The sequence below is a fragment of the Pan paniscus genome, chromosome 5, assembly GCF_029289425.2.
Source record: "Pan paniscus chromosome 5, NHGRI_mPanPan1-v2.0_pri, whole genome shotgun sequence".
Taxonomy (NCBI): Eukaryota; Metazoa; Chordata; class Mammalia; order Primates; family Hominidae; genus Pan; species Pan paniscus.
The window spans coordinates 41,869,985-41,888,311 of record NC_073254.2 but is presented as its reverse complement, the minus strand read 5'-3'; the positions used below and the strand labels follow the sequence as shown (position 1 = coordinate 41,888,311).

The 18,327-nt window shown below is 41.5% G+C and overlaps 3 non-coding genes across 3 annotated transcripts; 2 read left to right on the top strand and 1 right to left on the bottom strand.

Annotated features, from left to right (window-relative positions):
• Positions 1-5,578: 5,578 nt before the first annotated feature.
• TRNAI-AAU (transfer RNA isoleucine (anticodon AAU)) lies at positions 5,579-5,652 on the top strand. The gene has a single exon. It is a non-coding gene; the product is annotated as a tRNA-Ile (tRNA).
• Positions 5,653-7,632: 1,980 nt separating this feature from the next.
• On the bottom strand, positions 7,633-7,705 carry TRNAV-AAC (transfer RNA valine (anticodon AAC)). Its single transcript has one exon. It is a non-coding gene; the product is annotated as a tRNA-Val (tRNA).
• A 4,549-nt stretch (positions 7,706-12,254) lies between these two features.
• Positions 12,255-12,338, top strand: TRNAL-UAA (transfer RNA leucine (anticodon UAA)). The gene has a single exon. It is a non-coding gene; the product is annotated as a tRNA-Leu (tRNA).
• The last annotated feature ends 5,989 nt before the right edge of the window (positions 12,339-18,327 follow it).

The following is an 18,327-nucleotide window of genomic DNA, read 5'->3' as shown; positions in this document are numbered from 1 at the left end:
TCATGATCATCCGCAGGCAGGACACTAGGGCGCTCACTTATTTCAATCCCCCGCGCCCCATTCAGCGCGCTTTCATGAACTTCAATCAACCGTTATAAACAATTTGCGAAATCCACCTGATAACTAAGGGCATCTTTTGATTTGTGTGAGCGAGTTTCCACGTGATCTTGATTTCCTCTCAGCCCTTCACTCTGTCTCAAGCGTCTGGACTTCCTGGCGCTACACAGAGAAAGGAGACCCATCTGTTTAAAGTGACACTGTCCAAAAGATATTTCCCATATCTTCCCTCCATCCTTGCCTTTTCCTTTGGGAGTTTAACTTTTTTCAGAGATCTCCTGCCCTCTCCTTGGGGCCACTTTCTTAGTCACTCCCTTTTGCTATGAAGCTGTTGCCTTCTTCTCCAGAACCTCAGGCACTAGTGGAAGGAATTTGAATTCAAGAAACTCCTGGTTATCTCGCTGTTTCTGGTCTGCATCTTTCTAGTGCCTACAAGTGACCTGAAAAGGAATCAAGGCTCCCCAAAATGAACCTTGGAACTCTCATGACGTCTCTGCTAGGTTAGCTTCTGTCTGGGAGAGACTGTGAGGTTGAGATAGGTCCAGGTGTGCAGGTGGTAATGACGGGTAGCGTACTGGGGCCGTGGAGTGAATGCCCAGTGAGGATAGAATAGGTCTTTAAATGCCTTTCTGTTCTGAGTCAGTCATATGTTTGTTTCAGGTCTATGCTGTATATGTGAAAATTTCATTATTGATTAATCTGGTTTTTTAAAAATATAGTTGACTCGCCAGGCGTGGTGGCTCGTGCCTTTAATCCCAGCACTTTGGAAGGCGGAGGTGGGTAGATCACGAGGTCAAGAGATCGAGACCATCTTGGCCAACATGGTGAAACCCCGTCTCTACTAAAAATACAAAAAATAGCTGGGCGTGGTGGTGTGCGCCTGTAGTCCCAGCTACTCGGGAGGCTGAGGCAGGAGAATTACTTGAACCCGGGAGGCGGAGGTTGCAGTGAGCCGAGATCATGCAACTGCACTCCAGTCTGGCGACTGGATTGCCAGTGAGTGAGACTGCATCTCAAAATATATATATATATATATATATATATATATATATATATATATATATAGTCCTAAATCAACTGACATGCATTACTGTCCTTTTTCTTTTAAAATGTTTAGCTAGAAGTGAGCTCCATTTTCTTGCTTCTAACTGAAACTTATTTTCATGGCAGGGCAGACGCTCACAAAGGTGCTCAGAAGTAAGACTTTTGTTTTTTTCTCACAAATTCGAAATGATTTGGGATATCATGAAAAGCCTTTTCACATAACACTGTATATGTTCCGGGTCCGACCCGCAGACCCTGACCGAACATCGGATGAAAAAATGCACTCAGACACAGATATCCAAAGAAAGAGCAGGCTAGGGGACCGGGCGTTCACAGAAGGAGTTGTTGCATCCTGCTTGCACACACAGAGGAGGGTGTTCTAAAGATTACGCAGCCCGGCCCTGACAAGCTGGCCCTGCGGGCATTTATTCAGTACAGATTTAATGGCAAAGGCTTTGAGTCAACACACTTGTGGCTAATTAATATGGTCACCCTCCCTGGAGAGAGCAGTACTGCGGGTGATTAAAGGCCAGGGTTGGAGGCCTAAGTAAACTAACTTATCTAGATCAGTTTCTTTACATCTCCTTGTTATTTGCTTTATACTATTAGCTCAAGGTAAGAGGATCAGGCTGCCTTCAGCCATAAGCCTTTCCTAAAGCTTTTACAAAACCTCCTGGCGTTCCAAGAAGGTTTGCGTTTTTCCTATAATTTTCTCTTATAACTTCTCCCACCACCCTGACCGAAATCCTACATATATGTAGTTCATATAGCAGGTTTCTTTTACCCTGTTAATGCGCATGCTTAATATATTTCCTAGTGTTACTCAGAGTTTAGTTACATCTGTCCCGCTCTCTCCACTTCTAGTGTTACTCGGAGTTTAGTTACATCTGTCCCGTTCTCTCCACTGATTACAGAGGCACAAATTCAAACATGTTTCAATTCTGATTTCCAAAGGCAATAACGGGGTGACTTTCATATGCCTTGGCTACTTATTAACCAAGTACCATGCTGAAATTACTTAAACACTCAATAATACCTGTCCTTAAGGAGTATGGGTACCACAAAGTAGTGGGACATGATAGATGGTGGGTATCTTTTCAGAGAATGAGGTCCAGTGGTCTACTGCAGCAGTTATCAAATTAGGGTAATTTTACCCTTGGGAACACAAGAGGACCTAATTTTAAAAAGTGCAAGATCCGGCCGGGCACGGTGGCTCACGCCTGTAATCCCGGCACTTTGGGAGGCCGAGGCGGGAGGATCACAAGGCCAGGAGTTCGAGATCAGCCTGACGAACATGGTGAAACCCCATCTCTACAAAAAATACAAAAAAAAATTTAGCCAGGCGTGGTAGGGCGTGCCTGTAATCCCAGCTACTCAGGAGGTTGAGGCAGGAGAATTGCTTGAACCCGAGAGGCGGAAGATGCAGTGAGCCGAGATGGCACCACTGCGCTATCATCAAGCACCATATAGATTTTTTTCTAAAATTGATCTGTCTGAGAACACTCCTGATATCAAGGTGTGCATTTTCTCAATGGCCTTTCTTATATTCAAAAACAAAACAAACAACAACAAAAACAAACAAACAAACAAAAAAAACCCCGTGTTTCTCTCACTCTTCTCAATATGACCAAGGTTCTTTAGCTCAAAGTGCAAAACACTCTGGGCTTCAACACAGGGACGATTGGAAAGACCTGGGTGGGAAGAGTCTTTCCCGGGTAATTGAATTGTTCTAATTGCTAAGTAACTATCCTTTAGCAAGTCAGGAAGTTTCCAATTATTTGGTTTAAACAAATTAAGGGAGAATCTAGTCAAGTTCTCAACTAGCATAGAGTGTAAAATGTAATTATTTATTGTGGGTTACTATGTGATTTTTGGCAAATAACTTACTGTTAAATAATTCTGAGACATTTGTGTAACAAAATCTGATCTATTTTCATTTATTTGTATACTAAAATGCATTTTCTCAGTAGTTATAAATTGGGCATAAAACTAATGTTGAAATGACTTATCATGGCAATGTGTACATTTATCAACAATTACACGAACTAATTATAAAAGCCCAATCGTGTAATTTCGATAAATATCCAATTACTTTCACCTTTATACTCACTGATTAGTTTCCAAATTCATAATATTCTTATTGTTATGTTTGATTGTATATAAGTAATAATTTTAATGATAATTCAATGCAGAGGAACTCATAAAAATGAAAGCCGGCCAGGCGCAGTGGCTCACGCCTGTAATCCCAGCACTTTGGGAGGCTGAGGCGAGTGGATCACGAGGTCAGGAGTTCGAGACCAGCCTGACCAACATAGTGAAACCCTGTCTGTATTAAAAATACAAAAATTAGTCGGGCATGGTGGCGCGCACCTGTAATCCCAACTACTCAGGAGGCTGAGGCAGGAGAATCGCTTGAACCCGGGAGGCAGAGGTTGCAGTGGGCTGAGATCGCGTCATTGGACTCCAGCCTGGACGACAGAGCGAGACTCTGTCTAAAAAAAAAAAAAAAAAAAAGCCTGTGCCATCCCCCAAATTGATTATAATGTACATATATATTTTTGTTGTTGTTGCAGGTAAGTAGGCTATGGAAAACTTAAAATAATTTTAAGCATAAAACTATTACATTATTCAAAATTTATAATCTTCAACGTATTCAAGAATGATGCAACACTTCAATTTTTAAAAATGTCAATAATTATAATACAAAGAAAAACATCTGCTTAATCTTAAGATACATATTAATTTGTCAAAAATGTGTATGGGGGGACATAGTTTTAAAAAATTGGGGAGGACGGTGGATAACAATATTTTGAAGCCTAAGGGCCCAGCTTGGCTAACGACTAAGCTCTGTTAAATCTTCAGTTTTTATCTTGTGTCTATTGGAAACAGCCTCCAAATCCAAAGAGGGCCACTCACACCAGATATTACAACACGGCCTCCCTCGAATTCTTGGGTTTTCCTAGATATTCAGCAGGGTCATGGAGGCTAGCGTTATCATCTTTGTCCTCAAAATAGAAATCCGAGAAACCTCCAAGTGGCCCGAAAATTTAGAGCACTCGCTCGTGGATACCATTGTCACTCCAGAAATGGTCTGAATTCCTCTTTCCTCTCGAAATTGATTTGCTGGGCACCAAACTAGAGCCGGACACCAAACTAGAGCTGAGCCAGACTTAATTCCTGGGAAATTGTCCAGGAAAAAGGGCTGCCTGTTCGGGATCTTTGCTAGGGCTCTAGGACGCAGACTTGTCTGTTTCAACACATGCATACCTGAACCACCTCAACCCTGTTTGCATCGCCAGTGTGTTCCCTGTCTGAAAAGAACTGGGTGCTGACCTTGTTGAACTTGAGAACCCTTAGGCTGCCCGAGGCGCTGCGAATGTGTACCAGGAACCGTAGCCGCGCCCGGACAGGAAGAGGCGCCGAAGCCCGGCTGAGTGGAAGTCCTTAGTCTTCCAACAGCCATAGCGGCGGGAACTGGGAGAGAAAAGGTATGCACAAAGTCCTTTGTTGGAGAACGGAGACCTCCGAGCTGTTATTAAAGGACAGCTTTCTCCACCATCTTCCCATTCCACCACCAATGAGGAGGTAAATTGATTTCTGTTGAAAATATTGTTTTTTGGGGGGAAGACGTTGAGACACCTGATGACATTTGCCTGCCGCCTAGAGGATCCTCGTGCTCCACTTCGAAGAATTGAAGTCTTGATAATCAGCAGAAATGACCTCTGCACACCTTTTCCCCATTCATTAAACTATTGAGCAGCCTACCATGCTGTGCGGGCACCCGAGGTACCAGGGGAATGAAGAGCAAGACAGCACAAAGAGTAACACAAGCAGTTAATTATAATAACGCGTAGTGGAGCAACAGACATACCACCAGGCGTTTTGAGGGGGCCAGAGAGAAGGAGTAACTCTTCAGTCCTTATGAACCCGCGAGGCATAGCTGCCGGAGATTTTCTTCCTTCCATTATGGAGCGGATTCCTCATGCCGCGATCCAAATCCACCAGCCATTCCGCGTGGTGAGTCAATTTCATAAGCAAACCATTTGGATGGAAAACTCAGAACGACCAGCTTCTGCTTCCAGATCGTCCCCCGGGTCTCTGGACCCTTCCCAAGGTCAGAAGGAAGGAAGCCCCTCTCGTGAATGGTTCTCTGTAGTATTTTCTCCGGGCGGAATAAGTGAGTTTGAGAAAATCTCATTTCCCACGGGAGAGGAGAAGTTCCTTTCTGCTGGAGGTAGAGTTTCTGGCCTTGTCCTTGTTTTTGTTTTTGTTTTCCTTCTTCCCTGCGGGAGTGCAGGAAGGGAAAATGCAAAACACCAACAGAAGTTTGAAGAAACAATATTACGTAGTCGCAATTAAAATTATTTTAAAAGACATCCCTTTGAGGAGAGGAAAAGAATTTCCTTTAGTTTTAAAGAAACACAAAAACAACAAACATTTTGCTTTTTTAAAATTAAAAGAACAACTGTTTTCAGGTGGCCGGTTAGCTCAGTTGGTTAGAGCGTGGTGCTAATAACGCCAAGGTCGCGGGTTCGATCCCCGTACGGGCCACAAGGGTTCTTACCTTCTGTCTCCAATTTTGCCGCAGTCACTTCACATCCAGCTATACATCGGAAATAACAGCCTCTTCAATTTAAAGTCGGAATTCAATGATGTCATTTCTTCTTCAGCAGTCACACCTACCCATTTCAGTCTTGCACTCCTCTAAAGGAGCTTGGGAAAGAAAAAAGAAAATCTTATGGAACAAGTGACATGACGCCCTAAGACAGAAATTTTAGTGAAGAAAATGAGGGTGTTAGAGAGGGGGGTAGCACTGGGGTTGGATGTGCGTCTGATGCCCGCTGTCCATCTGAACTCCATGTTTTTTTGGTCCCTTTCTCAGGATCCAGCCTATGGAGTCTGCTTGTGCCTGTCACGTGCTTCCTCTACCTGATGGTCTGCTCACCCCTGGAGCTATCTTTGGACACTGTTGAAATTGATATTTTTTATTAAGATAATCACAATGGGAAACAATGCATACATATTTTGCTTTCCTTTTTTTCATATTAAATTCTCAGTCTGTTCTCATCAGAATTTTCGTCTTTGAGGACATAATTTTTTTCTTTTTTCTTCCAGATCACCAGGTCTCAGAATGGCTCTGAAGACAGAGTAGGCATTCGGTAAATATTTGTGGAGTGACTGTTGAAGACTCGCCATTAGAGTGTGTTTTCAAACATTGGGATTTTGTTTGCCCAGTCTGACTGATAAACATATATAAAGGAGCAAAAGCCTGCCAAGGTCTACATTTACAGCAAAACAAAGTGGTTGTAAAGATTATATCATTTTATAGAATACACAGAATTACAGATGTGAAAAATAAATGGTAAAAATAATCCCAGCAAGAAACGAAACTTAGACATTTCAGATCTGACAAAGGGTCATTTTCAAAGGATGACGAAACCACCGCTCAATTCTTTAAAAAGACAAAATCAAAGCTCATTCAAGGGAGAGCTATATTGTAAAACACAGTCCCTGAAAACAGAACAGATGGCTGATCTTTTTTTCATTAGGTTGATATAATCTATGGGAGCATCGTTACTTGTCAGAGACTGCCATTGTTTGGTCGGCACTCATAGGTATGTTTATTGGAGTGAGTCCATCCCTGATCAGCTCACTTTCGGAAGCCAGGAGCAGACACTGATTGGTTTTCAAAAGTGTGTTCACAGAAGCGATTGTTACTGAAAGATTGAACTGATTGAAAACCAGTTCTGGGCCGGACGCGGTGGCTCACGCCTGTAATCCCAGCACTTTGGAAGGCCGAGGTGGGCGGATCACCCGAGGTACGGAGTTCAAGACCAGCCTGACCAACATGGAGAAACCTCGCCTCTACTAAAAATACAAAATAGCCGGGCGTGGTGGCGCATGCCTGTAATCCCAGCTACTAGGGAGGCTGAGGCAGGAGAATCGCTTGAACCCGGGAGGTGGAGGTTGTAGTGAGCCGAGATCGTGCCATTGCTCTCCAGCCTGGGCAACAAGAGCGAAACTCCGTCTCAAAAAAAAATTATATATATATAATGTTTATATACATATAACTAATGTTTATATATATAACGTTTATATATATATAAAACATATATATAGTGTGTGTGTATACACACACACACACACACACACACATATATATATAAATAAACAGATTCAGAATTTCACAAAACAACTATGGGCCGGGCGCGCTGGCTCAGGCCTGTAATCCCGGCACTTTGGGAGGCCGAGGCGGGTGGATCACGAGGTCAGGAGCTCGAGACTATCCTGGCCAACATGGTGAAACTCCGTCTCTACTAAAAATACAAAAATTAGCTGGGCGTGGTGGTGCGTACCTCTAATCCCAGCTACTAGGGAGGTTGAGGCAGAAGAATCGCTTGAACCAGGGAGTGGGAGGTTGCAGTGAGCCGGGATCGCGCCACTGCACTCCAGCCTGGAGACAGAGTGAGACTCCTTCTCAAGAGAAGAAAAAAAAAAAAAAAAAAAAAACCAAAAAACGAAACTAAGCTCTGTTTCCGCCCGGTTTCGAACCGGGGGCCTTTCGCGTGTTAGGCGAACGTGATAACCACTACACTACGGAAACTTACTTAGTGAGAGTATTTTTCACTTTTGAATTAGTTAAAATGAACTTTAAATTTATCCGTTCCGTCAGGGTATATCTTTGGCAGAGGGATAATATTTTCCCCTACACTTTCTAATTCTTAGAATCCATAGTTTAAAACCCGACAACTCGAAATCAAGCAAATGCTTCTCCTGAAGCTTCAATTCCTTCAGAAGCACAGGGCGGGGAAATATCAGGCAGTCTCCCGGGAAATTTTATTTCAATTCATTTTTTTTTTTTTTTTTTTGGTATGTTCTCTGCTCTCTGCTCTCATAAGACGCTCTAATGTTCATTTCTCGATGACTGAAAATTAAGCAGGATATTGGTGACCTCGAGTATTTTTTTCTTCATGCTAGCAGCCTGTCAGTGAGATTCATTCAAAGTCCCGCTTACTCCTAAATGAGACTCTTTCTTGAGGTTTGAAACAAAAGGCAGACGCAGTGTTCATGCAAAGGCGTATAACAAGAAATAAATAGCTTGGGTATGTAAGGGGAAGTTTAAAATCAAGACAGAACAACCGTATTCATTAGGATCAGTTACCAATGAGCAAATATCTATATATCATACATGGTAATTGGTAATAAATACATATGTATATTTACACATATGTATATATGCTTCTCACACTACTTATTTTTTGCTGTTTTATATACATATATATATATGAACATGAGGATAAGCTTCCTCATCCATAATTATCTCATCCTTAGCATAGTGAAAAGCATCTAGTAGGCTAGATTTTATAAATCCTAAAGAAGTGATAAAGAGTTCTGCTAACTATGGTAAAAATTTTCGTCAAAAGATAGCATATTTGATCATCAACAGCTATTTGATAGGAATTAAAACATAAATTCCATGAGGAAAAGGATATTTTGTCTGTCGTGTCCACTGCTTTATTCCCAGCTACTTAATAGTCTCTGGCTTAGGACTTTTAGTAGAGAATTAATTAACATTCCTTTAGTGAATGAATGAATGAGAACAAGTAACAATCAAGAGTTCAGTTTTAGATATCTAAACTTACCTTTTTTCAGTGTATTGTAATTGATGGGTCTTTCAAACTTGTGCCAATTGAGATGCATATAAAATTGTTTAGCACTTGAAATACTCTCCTTACTTTATCTTGTAGTGAGACTATCCTTGGATTTTACTGTAGCCATTTTTTTTCTAGCATTTGTACCTGTCCTCAGCTATGACATTTTGTGTTAGTGTAGTGATTATCACTGTGTGTTATATGCAGAAGGTCATGGTTTTGCTCTGCAGGAGATCCAAAATAAACCAAGGACTGATCCATTTATGCTGCTTTTTAAATTTCATAATAGAGAGACCACTGAATTATTTTACAATTGTTATCATCTGGTTGCCTGCTCCAGCAGACTACAGGGTTCTGGGGTCTGGCTAACATTTCCTCATTTTTTTCTGGCTTCCATAAAGGGCCCTCCACAAAGCCCAAGTGCTTACAATTGCCAAACATTCAGAATACCGAATTAACAGCTGATTTCTGAGACTAGCATGGAAGCTGTGAAAAATGTGGAAAGCTGCCAGCTTCAGCCAACAAGGAGTAGGCCAGGGATTCAGATGGCCTGAGAAGGTCTTGAGTCCAGAACCCCAGGAATAGAAAATGCCCAGGATATAAAGGCATTTGTGTCTTTCTAGGGCAGCTCATGTGGATCTGGCTTTTAGCTCTATATTCTGAAAAGTTGGAGCGGTAAGGAAGGCAGAATAGTAGTAACTGAGCCAGCATTTGTCAGAACTTAGGGAAAGTGGTCAGAAAAATAGCAAGCAGCTTGCAAATGAGGTTCTGTCCTGGATGTGATATTTGTTCTTTCAGCTTAACCTCAATAGACTGAAGTGGTGAAATGAGAGACAAGAAAATTTGACGTAAAATTTTATTTTCTAGACTCTTTGGTATTTGATCCCAATAAAATGATGGTTCCCTATCACCACAAGTGGATATCACCACACACTATTTTACCAATCCTTAGGATTCCATGGTGATAAAAAATCATAGTAAGTCACAGATAGACCTAATTATAATGATGGCAAATTAAGCACAGCTTTTGCTTTCTCTTTATTCCAAACTACACTTACACAAAGCATTAAGGGTGTTTAAAGACATAAATACACAGGGACAAAAAGATAAGAAAATGATGAGCAGTAGCAAGTAGCAAGATTTTGAATGCCAGAGAGCAGAATGATTAGTGCTAATAGAAGGGAAAATCTTATTGTGTTAAGTATCTTTTAAAAAAAAATTTCTTTTTAAGATTGGTACATGCGGCCAGGCGCTATGGCTCAGGCCTGTAATCCCAGCACTTTGGGAGGCCAAGGCAGGCAGATCACAAGGTCAGGAGCTCGAGACCAGCCTGGCCAACATGGTGAAACTCCATCTCTACTAAAAATGCAAAAAAAAATTAGCCAGGCATGGTGGCGTGTGCCTGTAATCCCAGCTACTCGGGAGACTGAGGCGGGGGAATTCCTTGAACCAGGGAGGTGGAGGTTGCAGTGAGCCAAGATCATGCCATTGCATTCCAGCCTGGGTGACAGAGTGAGACTCCATCTCAAAAAAAAAAAAAAAAGATTGGTACATTTACATATACTCTAGTACATCTCATAGTTGCATAATATTTAATATTATGTGTTTACCACACTTCACGTATCTACTGTTCAATGTTGGCTTCAAGGCTGAATCTGATTCTGGAAGAGGAAAAATAGTGAGGCAATTAACATCCACATATGATACAATATATATCTTTGTGACATGAGGGGGAATATACACCTAGGAGCCGAATACCTAGGTCATTGAGTGTGTCAATCTCAACTTGAGTAAAAAGTATTAGACTGCTTTCCAAAATGGCTACATTAATGTAAACTTCCACCAGCAGGATATGAGGGCTTCCATATTCCCATTTCTGCAATAATGGACACATCAAGCTTTCTAATTCTTCCAATGCAATATAGGTTGAGTTATAACTTATTTTATCTTGCATTTTATATTGATAGTAATATTAAATATTTAAAATGTTAATCTTTTCAGGTTCTTCTTATCATGGGTTTGATGAGGACCCTGTCCCTATTCTTTATATATTTTCTTTTCTTTTTTTTTTTTTTTGAGACAGAGTCCTGCTCTGTCACCGAGACTGGAGTGCAGTGGCACAATCTCGGCTCACTGCAACCTCTACCTCCTGGGTTCAAGCGATTCTGCTGCCTTAGCCTCCCTAGCAGCTGAGACTACAGGCGCCTGCCACCACGCCCTGCTAATTTTTGTATTTTTAGTGGAAACGGGTTTTCACCGTATTGGCCAGGCTGGTCTCAAACTCCTGACCTGGTGATCCGCCAGCTTCGGTCTCCCGAAGTGCTAGGATTACAGGCTTGAGACACCGCGCCCACCTTCTTTACACATTTTCTATTGAGCTTGCTGTTTGATCTTGCTGATTTTAATGGCTTCTTACTATATTATGTAGATTAAGTTATTTTCATTTGTAAATATTTCAAGTATCTTCTACTTTGGTTGTATTTGTCTATTTACTGTTCCATTGTGGCTTTCTTTGATTTGGGTGCAGCAGACTATATCAGTGTTTTGCTTTACTGTTTGTGTGTGTGTGTTTTTTTTTTTTTTTTTTTGAGACGGAGTCTTGCTCTGTTGCTCAGGCTGGAATGCAGTGGCACGATCTCGGCTCACTGCAACCTCCGCCTCACAGGTTCAAGCGATTCTCCTGCCTCAGCCTCCCGAGTAGCTGGGGTTACAGGCGCATGCCACCACCCTCGGCTAATTTTTGTATTTTTTAGTAGATACGGGGTTTCGCCATCTTGACCAGACTGGCCTCGAACTCCTGACCTCAGGTGAGCCGCCCTCCTCGGGCTCCCAAAGTGCTGGCATTACAGCCGTGAGCCACCACGCTCGGCCTATTGTTTGTGTTTTTAGTTTTGTTTGTTTGTTTAATGTTATTCTGTCCCCTAGATAATAAAGCTATTTTTCTACATGTTTCTATTATTTTTTTGTCCGTCATATGTAGGAATTTAAACTATCTAAATAAGTATATTTTACAAAATCCACAGATGATTATACTGTATAGTCCATGTTTAAAAAAATCACAACAATAGAATAATTAAAAACTCTTCTGTATGTCAATGTATGGGAGACTCTTTTCTCTGACATGTTCTTTCCTACACCCAGCAATCGCCTGAACCCGGGAGGCGGAGGTTGCTGAATCTTTAGGATTCAGCTCTGATCCCAGCATTGACAGGCGTGGATTTCCCTCAACACGCCTCATTTTAATGGAAGTCCAAGGAATCAGGGATGGTTCGTCTTTCCCTAACACCTAGCATAATGCCTGTCGCAAATTAGTGATTAAGTCATACTTTTGGAAATATATCTTTTCATTTGTTTATTTCCAAGCAATATTAGAAAGATTTATTAACTTTGTACACTCTTTTAAACATGGTCCTAGTTTTCGCGGATATAAAATTACTCATAATCTTCCAGAAACTACAAATTCTAGCCTAGTAAACGTTGACAACAAAATTGGCTGTTATCACCGGGATGGCTGAGTGGTTAAGACGTTGGACTTAAGATCCAATGGACAGGTGTCCGCGTGGGTTCTGAGCCCCACTCCCGGTAAGCGTTGGTGTGTATTTTGACGTTTGCGATTTCTGCCGCAGAGTTGGAAGCCAGGTATGCTTACATAAAAACTAATATGACAACCCTCTCACTTTGAGTGTAAACGCTTCAGATAATAACGAAGGTTATTAAACAATATTCTGCCCAACACTACTTTTTTTTTTTAATCTTCAACGAAATTGCTTCGGTGAGCAGTATTAAGTAGGAGACGCCTCTTCCCACAATTCCTATGGCCTAACAGCACAGTGTATTCAAGTCTTGAATACATTCCTATCACTGTGGGATGTATTCAAGTACATTGACAAGCCTGTAATCCTAGCACTTTGGGAGGCTGAGGCGAGCGGATCACTTGAGGTCAGGAGTTCAAGACCAGTCTGGCCAATATAACGAAACCCTGTCTCTACTAATAATACAAAAATTAGCCAAGGGTGGTGACGGGCGCCTGTAATCCCAGCTACTCGGGAGGCTGAGGCAGGAGAATCGCTTGAACTCGGGAGGTGGAGGTTGCAGTGAGCCGAGATCGCACCATTGCACTCCAGCCCGAGCGACAAGAGCGAGACTCCGTCTCAAAAAAAGAAAAGAAAAAAAAAAAATCAGCGGAGTGTGGCGGTGCACGCCTGTAAGCCCAGCTACTCCGGAGGCTGAGACATGAGAATCGCCGGAACCAGGGAGGCGGAGGTTGCAGTGAACTGAGATCGCACCACCGCACTCCAGCCTGGGCGACAGAGTGAGACTGTCTCAAAAAAAAGGAATTGTGGGAAGAGGAGAGCCTAAGTGGATGTTCTACCTAAAGAGACCTGAATTCTGCAGGCGATTCAGTTCCAAAAGAAGGGAAATTGTGAAATATTTTGCGTTTAGGTTCTCTTTGGCTCTGATGCAGGCAAAAGCGAATCCCACAAGCACTGCTTTTTTTTGTTGCCAGAAAGCGGGACTCAGAGAAGCCCAACTCCACTATTAAGGCTCTCAATATTCCTTACAAAAATCAGACTCAAGTAGGAGAAATTATCCCAAATGCGAGCAAGATTGTCGAATGCAAATAGTCTTTCAGACTAGACATGTTCAGCTAAGACATTATAGGAAAGCATCAATAAGTAAATAATGTGCTTCTAAATTTATTTCAACAAGCAGGAGATAATTGGCTAACCTAAATCAATCTTGACAGGAAAATGAAAGGAAATGATCCTCGGTGTGGTTATAGTTTTATAAAAGAAAAATATGTGTAATCCGACTGCTGTATATACTTAGTGAGAGACTATCCTTGCATCCGATGACTGCAACCAATTGTTGTTTGAGCCCTGCTATTTTTAGAATTCTCTCCTGTCCTTCTTCACAGTGATATTGGACCTTCATGTAGTGTTTATCACTTTTGTATTACAAGTTTCATGAGAAACTGCTGACTTGCTTTCCAAAGCAGTCATACTGTCTTAAATTTCCAGCAACAATTCATACCGTTTTAAATTCCCAGGAACCATATATTAGAGTTTATGTTCCCCCTCATTCTCACCAATGCTTGTTTTAAATTATCTTTTAATTTTTTAGCCATTCTAGCAAAAATATATTAGTATCTTACTGTGATTTTGATTTGCATTTCCCTAAAGATTAAAGTATATTTTCATAAAGTATATGTGTTTATCTGTTGGCCATATATAATCTTTGGCAAAGTGTGTGCTTAAATATTCGTTATTGTTTGGTTTTCTTATTATTGAGTTCTGAGAGCTCCTATATTTTCTGAGCAAACTACAATAATCAGACTTTTTTTTTTTTGAGACAGAGTCTCGCTCTGTTGCCCAGGCTGGAGTGCAATGGCGCAATCTCAGCTCACTGCAGCCTCCGCCTCCCGGGTTCAAGCGATTCTCCTGCCTCAGCCTCCCGAGTAGGTGGGATTACAGGCGCCTGCCACCACGCCTGGCTAATTTTTTTGCATTTTTGGTAGAGACGGGGTTTTGCCATGTTGGCCAGGCTGGTCTCAAACTCCTGATCTCAGGTGATCTAGCCAGGATTACAGGCGTGAGCGTGAGCCATGGCACCGGGCCCTAATTGTTCATTTCTAATACAGTAACTGACTTACCATGGTTTGCCTTAAATTTTCTAAACTTTGTGATGGGTTTTTTTAGGGGGGAGGTACTAAATGCATTTTTGACTTATATTCTTTTTTTTTTTTTTGGAGACGGAGACTCGCTCAGTCGTCCAGGCTGGGGTAGAGTGCAGCGGTGTGATCTCGGCTCACTGCAAGCTCCGCCTCCCGGGTTCACGCCATTCTCCTGGCTCAGCCTCCGGAGTAGCTGGAATACAGGCGCCCGCCACAATGCCCGGCTAATTCTTTTGTATTTTTAGTAGAGATGGGGGTCTCACCGTGTTAGCCAGGATGGTCTCGATCTCCTGACCTCGTGATCCGCCCGTCTCGGCCTCCTACAGTGCTGGGATTACAGGCGTGAGCCACCGCGCCCGGCCTTGATTTATATTCTTAACTTGAAATAGGTTCGTTGGAATGTAGCCCCACCGTAAGTGGAGGTACCTCTGTACATAGAAATACAATAGATTTTTATTTATTTACCTTTTATCTCACAGTCTTACTATATTCTTTTATTATTCTATTTCAGATATTTTATTTTTAGGTTATATTTATTTATTTTTATTTATTTTAGGTTATATTTATTTTTTATTTTAGATTATTTTGCATTCTCTGTATAGACAATCATGTTGCCTATGACTAGAGTTTTATTTCTTCCTTTACAATCTAATCTGTGTGTTTTTATTTATTTGTCTTGTGTAATTACATTAAATAGGACTTCTAAAACAATGTTGAATAAGAGTGGTAAGAGGCCGGGCGCGGTGGCTCACGCCTGTAATCCCAGCACTTTGGGAGGCCGAGGCGGGTGGATCACGAGGTCAGGAGATCTAGACCATCCTGGCTAGTACAGTGAAACCCCGTCTCTACTAGAAACCCCGTCTCTACTAAAAATACAAAAAAATTAGCCGGTAGCCGCGCGTTGTGGCGGGCGCCTGTAGTCCCAGCTAATCCGGAGGCTGAGGCAGGAGAATGGCGTGAACCCGGGAGGCGGAGTTTGCAGTAAGCCCAGATCGTGCCACTACACTCTAGCCTGGGCAACAGAGTGAGACTCTGTCTCAAAAAAAAAAAAAAAAAAAAAAAAAAAAGAGTGGTAAGAGCAGATATTCTTGTCAGACATTCCCTATCTTGAGAAGTCATTCAGTCTTTCACCATTAAGTATGATATTACATTTTTTTTGCAGATGCTTTTTATCAAGTTGAAGAAGCTCCTCTCTATTCCCAGTTTACTAATTTTTTAAAAATCATAAATGGGTGTTGAATGTTATTGAATGTTTTTCTATGTCTGCTGAGATGATCATGTGGTTGAACCTTCCCGCCACCAGAATCATAAGCCAAATAAGACTCTTTTCTTTATAAATTACGTAAGCTTAGGTATTCTGTTATAGCAACCCAAAATAGACTAAGACAGGCAGACTCTGTGATCAGGGTCTTTGAGGTCATTCTGCCTGCTCCCAGAAGTTGACATTCTCTGATATTCTGTACCTAATACTCCCTTGAAGTAGAAATTTTCATTCTTTTTTACTTTCTTCAGCTCCTGTGAATTTTCTGCTCTCTGGATATAACCATGTTTGCTGCTACTCCCTAAGTGCTTAAGCTTTCTTTCTTTAGGGACAGGCTATTCTCTCAGTCCTGTTCCACTGAAAGGGGCTTTCTCTGATCTCTTGCCCTGCTCCATCATTTCTTATGAGCACGGGTTCTACATCTGTAGACTCAACCAACCAAGGATCAAAAATATTTGAAAAAAATGAAAACAATGCAACAATAAAAAAATACAGTATAGCAACAATTTACATAGGATTTACATTATATTCGGTATTATAAATAATCTAGAGATGATTTAAAGTATACAGGAAGATGTGCATAGGTTATTTTATGTAAGGGACTTGAGCATCAGTGGATTTTGGTATTCTTGCGGGTCCTGGAAACAATTCTCCTGCAACATGGAGGACAGCAGTACTATGAGAATTGTGAAGAAAAGCCTGCAAAAGTGTGAAAACTCTTCTTGAGTACTTGATCCTAGGGGTTCTAGAATTTCCTTCTTAGACATGAACACTTAGACTAAATTCAGCAAGTCATAAAATATTGAATTTTTGCTGAATTTTTCTTACCCTCTCGCATGGAGTCCTCATCATCATCCTATTGCTATGGTTGAGCCAGTATTCATTTCTCATTTCTACTTGGAAGCACCTATTTTTCCATAGATTTCAGGCTACGTGGTTGCTCTGAGACCTTAACTTTTTCGTGGGTTCAAGGAAAATTATGCTTCTCTAGACTATCTGGACTTTTTCTTTCTTTTTTCTTTTCTTTTTTTTTTTTTTTCGAGATGGAGTTTCACTCTTATCGCCCAAGCTGGAGTGCAATGGCTCCATCTCGGCTCACTGAAACTTCCACCTGCCGGGTTGAAGCAATTCTCCTGTCTCAGCCTCCCGAGTAGCTGCGATTACAGGCATGCGCCACCATGCCCTGCTAGTTTTTTTTGTTGTTGTTGTATTTTTAGTAGAGACAGGGTTTCACCATGTTAGTCAAGCTGGTCTCAAACTCTTGACGTCAGGTAATAGGTGATTCGCCCACCTCAGCCTCCCAAAATGCTGGGATTACGGGCGTGATCCACCGCCCCCGGCCTATGCGGACTTTTTCATTGTTAGATTAGGAGCAATATTCTTTCCAACTTTCTATATTCTAGGTGGAGGCTGGAGTCCCTTTAGGATTTTAATCTGAGCATAAAGGATAGCATCCTTTTCATTGCCTACTGTATTATTTTGTTAATCCTCTGAATATCAAGCATTATGAAAAATCATAGTAAGTTAGAAATAGACCTGTTTACAATAATCGCGTATTGAAGACAGGCATCCGATATCTTTCTAGCCAAAAATTCAGAGAGAGAGAGAGAGAGAAGAAAGAGAAGGAAGGAAGAAAAGAAAGAAAGAAAGAAAAAAGAAAAAAGGAGAGAGAGCCATTCATAAGTACAAAAGGACAATAATGGGAAAATAGAAAGCAGTAGCAAAATTCTGAAAACCAAATAACAGAAGGACTAGTGTGATACACAAGGAAAGTTTCACCTTAAGCCAGAATTGGGAAAAGCCAAAGAATATAACTTACCTTGTGAAAGCCAGCCCCCAAAATTTCAGGTATTGGTGGGGTTTGTGTACATGTAGTGAATAGGAGAGTGAAAATAGATCTCGTTTTAATGCCATTTTGAGGAAATTTAGAGTTATATAGCCCCTTGCTCTGTTTCAGAATATGGAGGAAATTTATAGCAGGATATTTAGAAGACGATTCTATTAAGTGAGTAATATGGAGGTTCACTAGCCTGGAGGAGACTAACAAATTTGAAAGGTGTACAACATCCTACAAAGCAATGGAACTTTACCTTATTTTGTCTCCAATTCATTTTTAGGACTATGATCTCCGGGTTGACTGGAAGTTGATTTCTGGAAATCTGCCCAACCCTCTTACTGATCCTTACTGATTACTTACTGTCTCCTGATAGTGGAGGTTTCTCCCAACCATGGTGTCCCAGCCATATAAATCAAAAGTTATTTTTCTCTTTAAGAACCACACTCAAGTGCTCTGAGCTTCCAATCAGGCTGGGGTTAGCAAGTGTGAAGGTGGGCAGTGATATTACCAAATGAGGTTAAAGATCTCAGTTCCACAATTGGCCTTCTCTGAAACCACCTCAGCTGCTGGCCAAAGGTGAGAGTTTGGGCTCCCGACTGGGCCTTTCAGGTGGGGAATGAGGGAGTAGGGATATTGGAGTTCAGCGTTTTCTGTAGTGTGCTGTTGGAATAGAGAATTATTGTCTGTAAGTTTTGTCTTGCTACGCTGCTCTTTTTCTTGTCATTTGGCTAGAGAAAGCTTGCTTTTCCTGTGGCTTTTTTGTCTGTGTTGATGGGTTGTTGGCTTCTCCAGCACTCAGTCC